The sequence below is a fragment of the Cydia strobilella genome, chromosome 17 (assembly GCF_947568885.1).
Source record: "Cydia strobilella chromosome 17, ilCydStro3.1, whole genome shotgun sequence".
NCBI classification, from domain to species: Eukaryota; Metazoa; Arthropoda; class Insecta; order Lepidoptera; family Tortricidae; genus Cydia; species Cydia strobilella.
In genome coordinates, this window is record NC_086057.1 from 11,843,684 (window position 1) to 11,857,471 (window position 13,788).

Sequence of the window (13,788 nt, forward strand, 5' to 3'; positions counted from 1 at the left end):
CTCCTTTGCTTCCCAAGTCATTTTAGAAAATTGCTCCCAAAATTTGAAAGATGCGATCTTCTGTAGAGTAAAACAGCCGGACAGACATACGAAAGAGTTTTTGAAACGGAGAAGATTCGCACTGGCTCGGTCAAATATCAACAAATGTTGACTTTTAAGCTTAGAATAAAATTAAAAGTGGAAAAATTACTGCCTTGGGTGAGACTTGAACTCACGGCTTCTGGATCGATACTCCAGCGCTTAATATTTTTTTTTATATATTATACATTTATTCAAAGCTTAATAGCATCGTTCGCAGACGTTTCTGCTTGTTAGAAATTAAATATTGACTTGTTGGATGTAGGTAAGTAAAGGAGCGCCTATATTAAGTGATTCGTGAAAACGGGATCTATGGGTGGTAGTCTACGCCCCAGTCCGAACGTTCGAACAATGCTTCCCTAACGTAGGATTGTGTGAAATATTGTCAATGTCGGTTTTAGAAATTCTTGAACATTTATCCCAGGTCGCGAAATTGGGGTCACAGATTTTAAATGGAATGAAATTTTGGTAAAAATTCTGTTTTTTACCCCCGACGCAAAAAGAGAGGTGTCTATATGTTTGACGCCAATATTTGTCTATCTGTCTGTCATCGCAGCTCTTCAGCGGATGGACCGATTTCGAAGCGGTTTTTTTACGTAGGTATAAGAGAGTTCCCTTGCAGTGATTCTTAGCTATGTTTGTTAGAAATCGATCCAGCAGTTTGAATAGTATCAGCTCTTTTCCAAAATGATGTAATGCATTTTTGGTAGATGTTTATGGTATAACATAGGCGGTTTTTTTTAAGTTAAATTTAATAGTTATTAGTACTTTTACCGATGAATGTACTTTCCTTTAGATAGTGTACCGTAAAATGGGGTGAGTAGGGTTCGCGGGGAGAGTTGGGTTATGAATGGGGAGAGAAGGTTTGAAAGGGGGGTGAGATGGGTTTTTAGGGCTACTGCTACAAAAATAATGTATTCCAATTTAAAATGGCGCTATAGTAATTCTCATAATAATAAAAAATCGATCCAACAATCTTCCAAAATCACCTTTGTATGAAAACCCATCTCACCTCAATTACGAGGGATAACGGGGTGAGGTGGTTTTTCCTGTTTATCGTCAAAGTTATGAAATGGAACTACCCAAAATAAAAACTAAAATACAAACGTCCGGAACACTTATTATATACACCATTCAATTTGCATATGTAAAAATAAAATGTTATCAAGGTTTGAATGTCAGTTTTGCACCTACTCACCCCATTTTACGGTATGTATAGTCAGCAGCAGGACTTGCTCAACGAGGTGGTCAACATGCTATACAATCTAATGTCATTTTAGGGCCATTCTCTGAGATTATGTCTGCGGATGCGTCTAATTTCCGCAGTCCTAGACATCCTCTTTTTATCATAAAGGCCAACCTACGTAGCTCAAGTTCACTACCTACCTAAGTTTGTCGGCAAAACAGATTTGTTCCAGACTTCGACTTCGTAACTGGCAGACATGAATATTCAACGGCCATTAATGTCGAATGACGTTAAACTTCTGAGGGCAAAAGTTTTCTTAAGCCGCCAACTACCTACGATGCACTTGTTTGAGCAAAACTAATAGGTCATATATTATGCAGATGGGTGAGCCAATCTAAGTTTCAAATTTAACTTCTGCTCGTTACGGTGTTTTCTACTAAGACTGAAAAAGTTACGCAGGCGTATTAAGAACGTATTTCTATTATAAGTCTCTGATGTATGGGCAAGTTAAAGTCAGTGTTTGACACTTCGAGATAAGAGAGAGCAGTGAGCATACCCCGGTTGGACTGGTGCAATTTGGTGCGACCTTTAAAAAAGTGTATGGACACGTGAAATTTGCTTAATCGAAGGTTTACATTACTTAAGTTATTGACCGAGCGTTAGCGAAGCTCTCCGTTTTAGCTTGGGTAAAAATGCTTTCGTATGTTCAGATGTTTTTCGGTGCAGGTCGCATTTCTTAACGAAATCTCGTGAAATTTTGTGACCAGGTCGTTAGTTAGATAGAATTTGTCTGTCGTTTGGAAAAAATAAAAAATGGAGGAAATTGGCATAAATGTAGTGAGGCCACACAGCTGATCACACGTCCTGACCAGCTGACGAACAAAAAATAGATAAATTGTAATAATCCTACTTCCTCTTAACTGATCAGCTCTGCTGTTACCCATAAAATAGACATCTAATTTATAAGAAGTAATTGCCGCATTCCTTACATTCCTACGCATCAATACCATATGTGACACCAGTATATAAGGCATGCATTTTACCAATAAAACATTCATTCTTTACTCCACTCTCGTGTTGTTAATATATTGAACGCCCCACACTTCAGTTAAGCGCCAGTAGGGTATATTAGATAGACGCTGCCAGTAGCCATAGGCCGTAGGGCATTTAAGACTATTAAGAGTTCGCTGTGATAATGACTCAACGAAGTACGACCGAAGTTTGACGACCGGTCTGGCCTAGTGGGTAGTGACCCTGCCTGTGAAGCCGATGGTCCTGAGTTCGAATCCCGGTAAGGGCATTTATTTGTGTGATGAGCACAGATATTTGTTCCTGAGTCTTGGGTGTTTTCTATGTATTTGTATATTATATATATATCGTTGTCTGAGTACCCACAACACAAGCCTTCTTGAGCTTACTGTGGGACTTAGTCTGTTTAAGAATGTCCCATAATATTTATTATTAAGTAAGTATAATTTTAACATTTTTTAAGCTTTTAATGAGGTCTTCAGAGCTCTCAGAGCCACTAGTCTAAGTTTGATGATACAACGTACTCTTATTTAAAATATCTGGGAGACATATAAATACTTAAAACCGCGCGTTTTCCCAGATTATAAAACCTAGCTAGATCAATTTTTCGCCCCCCAAAACCCCTATATAGCAAATTTCATCGAAATCGTTAGAGCCGTTTCCGATATCCCCGAAATATATATATAAAGATATATACAAGAATTGCTCATTTAAAGGTATAAGATAAGATAAGACAAAACCATCAAATACTATAATTATTTTACTATAACTCAAGTTCTTTTGAGTCACGCTTCAAACAATTTTCATTTATTCCCTATCCCATAGTGTAGGTACACTTACAAAAATACAACTGTAATTTACACGTGAAATTCACGCGAGTGCTACAAAAAGTGTAAAAAGTTGTCTCATTTGTGCAGCCGTACGGAATTAGCATTGCCACTTATATATAAAATAATTTTAGTCTCTCGTGGGCCTCGTGGCAGAGCGTTTAATCCTAGCTTTATTGCAAAGTTGGTTTTTAACGATTTCTGATTTGCGTTTTAGTACCTACTTAAAGTCTGCGTAATGTGCGTGTAAAGGCCAACAATATTTGTGGGTAGTGGAAGATGTAAGATTTATTTACTATTTGACATCTGTCAACTATGAATCACTACATAGTATAAAACAAAGTCGCTTCCTGCCTGTCTGGATGGATGTCTGTCCAGGAGCGGTATTCGACATGCGTTAAGTGACGTTACGTGTTGAACTTCAGTTGAATGGAAGAAATCGTGTGTTGTCGAATAGGTAAATTTGACATTAGCAATCCACAGTTAGGTGACAACGAAACCAAACCGAACCACGACGAGTTCAGAGCCATTTAAACCGTATAGTAGTAAGAAAACAAAGTTGATTTTTGTTGAATAATTTTTTCAATGAATGAGTTTTGGTTGTACCAAATGATACTTTCCACGGTTGATGAACAAATGATTCATTCCACTGTTGAACTGATGTTGAAGCCGAAACTGACAGTTGTGCATCTCGAATAGGGCCCCTTAGATCTTTAAAACTAGGCAACGGATTTTGATGTGTTTTTTTTAAATAGATAGAATGATTCAAGAGGAAGGTTTATATGTATAATACATCAGCATTGCACCCGTGCGAAGCCGGGGCGGGTCGCTAGATTATTCATAAATGTGTCCTATACCAGTAGGCGTAACTGTTCAGGACTATCGTGTGACGTTTCACAAAATGAGAGTATTTTTGTAATGAACGCCTATTAACTAAAAAATGTTTCACACTATAGGCGACGAACGCTGTATCTATTCATCCCAGACGCGTAGCAAGTTATTTTTCGACGGGTTTTCACGCATGCACCCGGTACTCTCAATCTCAATGCAATAAAAATAAACATAATATAATGGTTAGTAAATGCAATTTATTTCAGAAAAATGTGTTTCTTTTACAATAAATATCCATTTTTTTAATTACTGTAAATAAACCGAAAATTGGTTACTGTTGGTTAAAAAGGAAATAAATATATCTAGTTTATTTACTCGCACAGTAAATTTGTTATTCGGTTAAAACTAGTTTCAATGTAAAACAATCAACTGAGTTTGCAGTTTTTGAAACTAGACCGCGGCAGGATGAAACTTTGTGGGCGGTAGTTTCAGATTTGGGTGGCATCGCTGGTTCGCTGCAGACAAAAATATATTAAGTAAGAACAACAAGCTTTAAGGGGTCGGTGCACTTTCTTTTATAGGTTTATTAGTAACTAGCGACCCGCCCCGGCTTCGCACTGGTGCAATGCTGATGTATTATACATATAAACCTTCCTCTTGAATCATTCTATCTATTAAAAAACACGCATCATAATTCTTTGCGTAGTTTTAAAGATCTAAGCATACATAGGGACAGACAGACAGCAGGAAGCGACTTTGTTTTGTACTATGTAGTGATTTGGTGCAGGCACGTTCACTGCCGGCGACCTGTTTGGCGGGTTTTTTAACTTTTCTATTCGTAGGCGCTTTTCACTACATATAGTTTTTACCGAGTTATCGGCTACGACGGCTACGCTCGTAGCGCGTAGCTCACGCTGGCATTAAATATGTTGTATAGCAATTCAATGGATTCAATGCCAGCAGCTTGAGCGTATTTCAATATTATCCAGGCGATCAATGCTTGATAGTAATAATACACTTGCTTAATTTCGCAGATCGACTGGCAGGCTTACTAATGTGTCTTAGAAAAGTTTTCGAAATGGAGAAATTTCCACATGAAATAAACAGTGTCAAAAATAAAATAAAAACCTAATAAAAACCTTTGTGTCCTGTGAAGTTTTCATGACATTTCTAAAACATGTTCTAACTTTTTGGATACTTTCCGCATCTGTAAGCAGGCTAAACCCTCGAGCTTACGAAGATAATCGCCTTAAATCTCATGCGGTCCGGATGATCGCATGTGAATAAACAAACAACGGACTCAAAAGAAAACGGAAGGCAATTTCTTTGCAAGTATACATTATTCCTGGCACGTCGGGCGCGCAATTAGCCTGGCCGTACAGTTCGCTTTATGTTCCCACAATAGCCGAGCATTGCTATTACTGATCCTCTCTGACCATAGTGAAGCCAGTGAAACCGTGATCTCGGATTTATCATAACCTACTAGAGATTTTACTACTCACCATCGCCAGATTCAATAATGAAATCATCTGCCATAATCTCCAAATTCAACCGTACAGTCTCCAAGACCTCATTTACAGAGAAAGTACAATGACCTCATTTTATAAACTATCCAGCGACATAATCAACAGTTAAAAAAAGTTCAACGGCACATAAATACATATCGTCTATACCACCTATTCTCCACAATATTTTCACATTTTCACATTCATCATCATCATCCATCATAATACAACGTCATTCCAGTGTCACAATTTATGAGAGCTGTAAAAAATCCCACAGACCTTACGGATCCAGCCGAAAGTTTCCTTTGTTTTCCGTGAAATTTTCCTGAAATTTCCGAGAACTTCTTCAACTTTATGAAAACTTTCCGCAGCATGTCTGTCCCGATGGATAAACGAAGGGCACACTTATACCGGATGGCCGAATGCGCTCGCCAGCCCTACGCTCAGCACGGGAATAGAAGCCAGCTTAATGTAAAAGGCGTGTCTAATTCTACATCAAGTGTTTTCTTGAAAGCATAGCCATAGCCATGGCGAATTGAATAAATGTTCGCCCATAAATAGAACCAGCTTTCCTAGAAGCTCGTGACTTTTTGTACATTTCTTTTAATTTTATTCCACCGTTGAAATTTTCAGTATAAATTGTACACTATAAATTCTACAGTATAAATTCTGTCGTTAATTGGTCTTCGGTATTTATCATGGTTTTATTTTACACCGTTTACAGCAGTCGAGTAAAATTTTAACTTCATCGTTGGAGATTGTCTACGTGAGAAAAGTTGTAATAAATGATATACGTTTTGAGAAATTAACAATATAGACACTGATAACAGGCACGTTAGCACTAGCAGAATAGTTCATCTGATTAATAATAAAAAAATCCTGCACTAAAGGATGACTCACGTTAGACCGGTCCGTGTCCGGGCCGGAGCTTCCGGCGCTTATTTTTCTATGACATGACAGGTGATCTTGATGCTTGACGTGATGCTTTCCATAGAAAAAGAAGCACTGGAAGCTCCGGCCCGGACACGGCCCGGTCTAACGTGAGTCATCCTTAAATCGATTTTGATAAGTCTAAGAACCACCGCTAGAAAACCTGATTTAAAAAAGGAAACTTATCCAAATCGGTTTACCCGCTTAAGAGCTACCACAGAAAGACACACATTCATATCACAAGCTATAATACTGCTCTTATTGCGTCGGGGGTAGAGTTCTGCCGTCCCCGGGAACGTTCCTGGGAATTCCCGGGAACAGCACAACTCTAGCGTCAAAAGCTAACGAATACACTCTACTTAAACGGTCCTTAACACTGTGACAAGTGTCGGGAAATAAGTCAATACCATTTGAAATTTTAATTAACAGAAACTACTAAAAATTAACGTATGATATCTGAAGGGATAAAAATAACTTTCACTGCTCAAGCTTTAATATAAATAATAAATACCTAGTAGTAGTAGGATCTAGACACCCAACAAATGCAACACCAAGTTAAGAGATAGGTACGAGCTTTTTAAGGTATTATTATTAATGTTAGCGGACTTCTAGAATTGAACTGGTGAATTATAAGAGCCTCGGTAGAGAGTATCATTTCGTTCCATTTGGAGTTGAAACTCTAGGTCCATGGGGTCCCAGCGCGCATAAGTTGTTTGCAGAAATCGCGAAGCGTCTGGTTGACGTAACTGGTGACCGAAGAGCTGGCGGCTTTCTCGCACAACGTATCAGCATTGCGATACAGCGGGGAAATGCCGCCAGTATCCTTGGTACAATGCCTCAAGGGCCTATTTTAGATTTAAGCTAGTTATTAATTTCGTTTACGTAGTACCACTGTATATATCTTACTGGTGAATTCGATGTAAATAACTTTTTAATTAATCGTCTGTAATTTGTAATTTGTATCCTCTTTCAAAGGATCGGAATTGCCATTCAGCGGGGGAATGTAGCCAGCATTATGGGCACCCTTCCGCAGGGATCAGATCTGGGGGACTTTTTTACTTAGTTTTAATTTAGTTGTAATTTATTTTATAAGGTTTTAGTTTCATTTTAATTTAAGATTAGTTATTGTATTTTAAATATAATTTGTATGTAATGTAATTTTTATTGTGGATATTTGATAATCCTCTTTTGTAGTTTTAAATAAATATATTTAATTAATCGTTAATATGATATATGGTAGAACATATTTTTCGCACTTTGTGAAAACCAAAGCCGATACGCGATCGGGACACTCTGTTTTTGTATGGGAAACAAAAATGTTCTCCTGGGCCACCAAAAAAAATACATATTTAAGTACTATAAACTGTAATAGATGTCATAAAATATATTAAAGAAAAAGTGACGAAGCCCTCCAGTGGTGAAGGCCGGATAAATATTTAATAAAATAATTTGATTTGTTCCCAAAGTTGAATATTTAAGTACTAGTATCCCTGGCCATTCAGCGAGGTAATGCCGCCAGTATTTTTGGCACATTTGGTCCGGGGGATAATCAGAGTGGGGGGTAATATTGTATTTGTTGTAATTTAGTACTAGTTAAATTGACTATATTTAAAATACGTGATAGATTACAAAAACGCATAGATTTGCAAGATATGATTTTTTATTTTGTTGGAAGTTTGAGATTGGGACACGACATGACAAAGAAAAGTTGATCGACCCACAATAACATTTAAAATGTTAAAACAGTTAACCGAAGCGAAATTAATAATTTATTCCATAAATGATCCTAAATTTCACAAAAGCACGCAACAGTAATCGCCACGCGATTTTGTAAAGTCAAGAAAAGTTACGAGATCATGTTTTAATTTGTTATGAGACTTATGAGCCGTAATATTCTGTGGCACGACTGGTGAAGCTTTTTATAGGATTTCCAGGGGTATTCAGATTTTTAAATCTGTTATGGTTTTGATGCTGCGAGTCGTGTCATAATCATAATCATTTATTTGCACATAAAAAGGGTTTTACATAGATATTATAAAAGTTACATGGTCTAGCCTTTTTAGCTGTTTTTGGCAGCATGCAAATGGGTCCTTATAATACATTAAATTTGTATTACATAAGACTACCTTAAATTAACTTAATTAATTACTAACTACATTAACTTAAATTAAACTAGAATAGGATGCACAAATAAGTTAATTTTACAATTCAATACAAATTACAATACAGTCCCAGCAATTGATAATAAAATAATTAAGTTCATATGTAATGTCCAGGTAATAAATATTTATAATACAAAATTTACTAATATTAATTTTAAACATTATGCGCAATAAATTCATTAATAGAGTAGAATACATATTAAATCACATTTAGAGACGGGTCTATCGTGAATTTATTTTGTTAAAATGCACTTTTCGTGGGGTAGTCACACAAATCTCTGTTTTGACATTTTGCTGGGACGTCAGTTAGCCGCGACCACGACCAGTGACACCGGTGTCGAAACGTCGGTAAATAAAGGTAACAAAATAAATTCGCGATAGACCCGTCTCTAAATGTAATTTAATATGTGTTCAAACCGCGAAAGTTTTAAATGTTATATAAGAGTAGAATGATTTTGTCAGTAGCCATTTAAAAAGCGCTGTTTTAAATTTAGTATATGTCAGATCTTTTATATGCTGTGGTAGTTTATTGTATATAGTAGTGACACCCATACAGTAACAGTTTTTCTTAAAAACAACAGTTTTTTGCTGTTTGGGTACAATAAGCCTGTTTGTATTCCTAGTGTTTCTAGGAAACACCTCAATGGCTGTCTTAAACAAGTTAATATTTAGTTTTACAAATTTAGAGACTTCAAACACATAGAGACAGGGTCGAGGGAGAATATTTAATTCAGAGAAAAGAGGTTTACAAGGTTAACTCTCGTAAGGCATCCCTCTCGCACTTATTCGTACGCGCGAGATGGCTCGAGATCGAGAAATGGGGACTACGTTTTGTATGGATGTAGAAAGGGCTAACGCAAAATTGTAGTTCTTATATTGACTTTTACACGTTTTAATTAAAAGCAAATGCCATGGAAAAATTCACACGGAAACTAGACTATATATACATTGGGAGGCTCCAACCAAAACTTTAATAAATTAAGGTTGCTTGATAATCTTCATTTTTTTCAGTTGTACATTCCTACCAAAGCAGTATAATTTTAGTATAAAATAGCAAGTGATATAGCCCAGGGATCTGACGAGCAAAATTTAATACACAAAAATATTTTCAGAGTAACTGAGATAAAAGGTGAAGAGCGCCTTATCTTTTGTTTCCTAATTTTCTCGCTTTAAAGTCCCCTCCAAATTGTAAAATCTGAATAGCGCCCGTCGGCTGTTGTCACGGAAATTTGATTTTGCGAATGAGCAAATTTAATATTACGTCCGTAATGTTGTAAAAATGTGACAGTTACATTAACGATTTGTTAGGGCGCCCCTGTGTGGGTTCAGGGGTACTTTATTAAACATCTTTTTATGTCAGGTTGCATTGCATTACAATCAGGTGAAATATCCGCTATATCGCGTTTTGCAGTATGAAACATTGAACTATTAAGTAATACTACGTATAGAACCGGCACAGAGAACCAGTATTTTGCACCATGAGTTGTTGTTGTTTTGACAACAAACCATAAAAGCAGAGTGTATCTCGCGACCTAAACGCGTAAGCGCCAGGATTTTTACGGCGCTTACGACGTTTTGGTCGCGTGGTGCAAGTTGCGATTGCGACAATTTCACTGTTTGGTATGGCTTCTCTATAATAATAATAACTCAATGGTGATGACTGTAGTGTATTGACGCTTCGAGCGCTTACGTCATGGTGACGTCACTGACAGTTAGGGCCAGTCGATATTATGCCGTGAGCAGAGCCGGACGTACCGCGTGATGTTCGTGTTGCCGAATCGTTGGAAATACATTACATCGTATGATATACTGAGGTAAATACAGTACATTACATGTGGCGACGAGGAAAACAAGAAAAGAGGAAAGGGAAGACACGTCAGTCGATCTCGATTAATTATCAAGTTTTGTCAGTGTGCAAAAAATTGGTTTAAAATCGAATCCACTGTTTCAAACAAGTGATAAGTGAGAGTACGCACTGGTGGTACACCTTTCACACTCACTTCTAAAAAACAAAGAAAACAATATTTCCATTCGGTAACGCCATCTAGCAATATGATCTTTGAAGCGTTGAACGTTACAATTATAATTGTAGGCTTTAAAGTTGGATGTCGACTAACAACAATTAGATCTACCTACAAATAAAAAAAACATCTCGGAGGCAGCCAGTGTTAATAGCACTGTTTAAAGCTTATAGCCTGCCAGGCATCAACACTGCAAATAATTGCATGTTGACTTCCACTTTTAAACGTAGGTAGGTAGGTACAATGACACTACATTCATGGTTGACATGTTCACACTGGAGCTTTATTATTGCAACTTAGTTCCATCAGAATGCAATTGTGTGATGCAAATGTAATACATAGTTGGTTTATTTAAATATTATTGTAGTGAGAGGAAGAAAATATTTACTTTGCTACGAGTAATGTGAATATGTAAGGTGATTCCCAATCAGGAGCCCAAGTGACTTGATTATTTTGAAACAGCAGATTACAGAATCTGGACATTAAATTGTCACACGTAACATTATGGATGGCATAATGAAACCGATTTATGAAAACATAGCAGATAGATTTATCTGGTCATTAAGCTTCTAAGCGTTTTATTGTAAGGTAAAACGCTGCTATTCGATTGACATGTAACAGCTGTAGCTAGCAGATTACCGAATCTGGACATTAAATTGTCATGATTTATGAAATCATAGCAGATAAATTTATCTGGTAATTAGATATACATAAAACAGCTGCAGCTAGCAGATTGCCCAATCTGGACATTAAATTGTCACGCAAATAACAGTTACTATAAAATCAGTTACGACAGATAATTTGATCTGGTCATGAAATTGACATGGCGGGTTACCGAACCTGGACATTAAATTGTCACGTTAAATTACCAATCTGATTACAAAATCAGTCACGACAGATAATTTGATCTGGTCATGAAATTGACATGGCGGATTACCGAACCTGGACATTAAATAACCAATCTGATTACAACATCAGTCACGACAGATAATTTGATCTGGTCATGAAATTAACATAGCGGGTTACCAGACCTGACATTAAATTGTCACGTGAACAACAAATCTGATAACAAAATCAGTTAGGACAGATAGATTAATCTGGCCATTAAATTAAGATACGGGTTACCGTATCTGGACATTATATTGTCACGTAAATAACAAATCTGACAACAAAATCAGTTAGAACAGATAAACTGATCTGACCATTAAATTGAGATAGCAGGTTCACGTACCTGTGCATTAAATTGTCACGGAAATAACAAATCTGATTACAAAATCGGTTAATACAGATGAATTGATTTGTTCATTAAATTGACATAGGTGCTTAGTACCCTAGCAGGTTCCCGATCCTAGACATTAAATTGTCACGTGTATATTAAAATCTGATTACTAAATCGGTCAATGCAAATAGGCATATCTTTTGTCTGCTCATTATATAATATAAATATAGACTGAAAAAGCCAGGACTAAATAGTCATGCTGTGTATAGCAAAATTGGTGTCAATCGACAGGTTCATTAAATCGGCATCGTACTTAGTACGGCCTATTGTTTAATACATTGATGTTGTATTATATCGTCATACAATTGACAGCAAGGTCACACGTTGTATTAAAATAAATGGGTATACCCTGTAATAGGTCATCCAATAAAGCGTTTCTAATATGACGCAAGAAATCGCTTGAAGACCTCAAGAGCGGGGTAAAGTTATAATCCAAACGAAATTATATATATATATATATAGTGAACTGTGCAGATATAATAAATTATCAGCGAACGCAAATAAAGTAAAATGTATCTGGCTTATTTATAGATTTGATTTTGAGGTACTGGCATGACCATCCATCCAGTTATACTGATTTTAAAAAAACTGGATAGTCTACAATCTAGTCAGTATACTTTTGATTAAATTTTTAAATAAATGAGGTGAGGTAAAATTTATTTGTCTACCCCGAACATTTATATAAACTAATGTCGGGTAGTTTAGTGTTGTTTACCAATATCTCAAATCTCAATTGACATTTGCTGGGACGTCAGTCTTCCGTGACCACAGCTAGTGCAACCTAGTTGAAACGTCGGAAAAAAGGTAAAATAATGAAATTTAATCGCGTTAGACCCGGTATAGACATTAATTATGTGTACAAAACGCGAGAGTTTAAAGTGTTAAATGAGGTTAGCTAATCAAACAGCTACCTTATACAGTAATATGTAATAAAAAAAGGAGTATTGCCGATATAAAGATATAAATTAATTAAACAATGAGTTAAGTAAGCTTATTCCATAATCTAGTGGATATCAATTGCAAATACTTTAACTTGGCTGCTAGTCAGCGACATCCAATAATTTTATAAAAAAAACGGTTGCAGGAAAACACTTACTGGTCATTCGTGACGTTTATATTACATAGCTAATAAGCTTCGAAGATTTAAACGAAATTCGCAGAACTTTACATGGACACTGCATTCATTTGAAAAGGAAGGGATGAAGGTGTCTGCTTGAAGTCGTGATTATTTAGCAAATTCATAATAATCACTATAATTAGTTACTAGTGGCTATGTTGTGAAACACTTGGTTCGTTGAGTCATTGTCATTATCATAGTGAACTCACAAGGGTCTTAAGCGCCATGGACGCTGTTGGCACTAGTTATTTAATGCCAATCTACGCAGTTTGAAAAATTACCAAAACCTGGATCGGAAAAAATATATTTAATCTGGTCACAAAATTTCATGATAATCGGTCGGAAATTGTGACCTGTAGAGGAGAAACGAAAGCATTTGGCTCAAGTTAAAACGGAGACCTTCGCTAACGCTTCGGTCAACTTTTGAATACAGTGTATAGCAAAAAACTAAATTGTGAACGTTTCATTACACAACTACGGTACATAAATGGATACTTGTAAATAAGTACCAGTGATATTAAAATAACATTGTGACTTCAGACCAAACGTCACATGTCACACGGCTACTATACAAAAAAAAGAAATTATGAAATAATAAACATTGAATGTTTTATTAGTAAACCTACGTCCGACATGTTCCATAGGCATATTGTTAGCTACCCTACGAGTTGGTATGTCAAAGGTTGAAAATGTGAATATATGTTTAAATTTAAGTAGATAGCCATAAAAATAAATCCAACTAATATATAAAATAAAAACTAAATAATTAAGCTATGCAGCTAGCTTATGTATGTATGTAGTTCGTAGTTTTAACCGTCTGCAC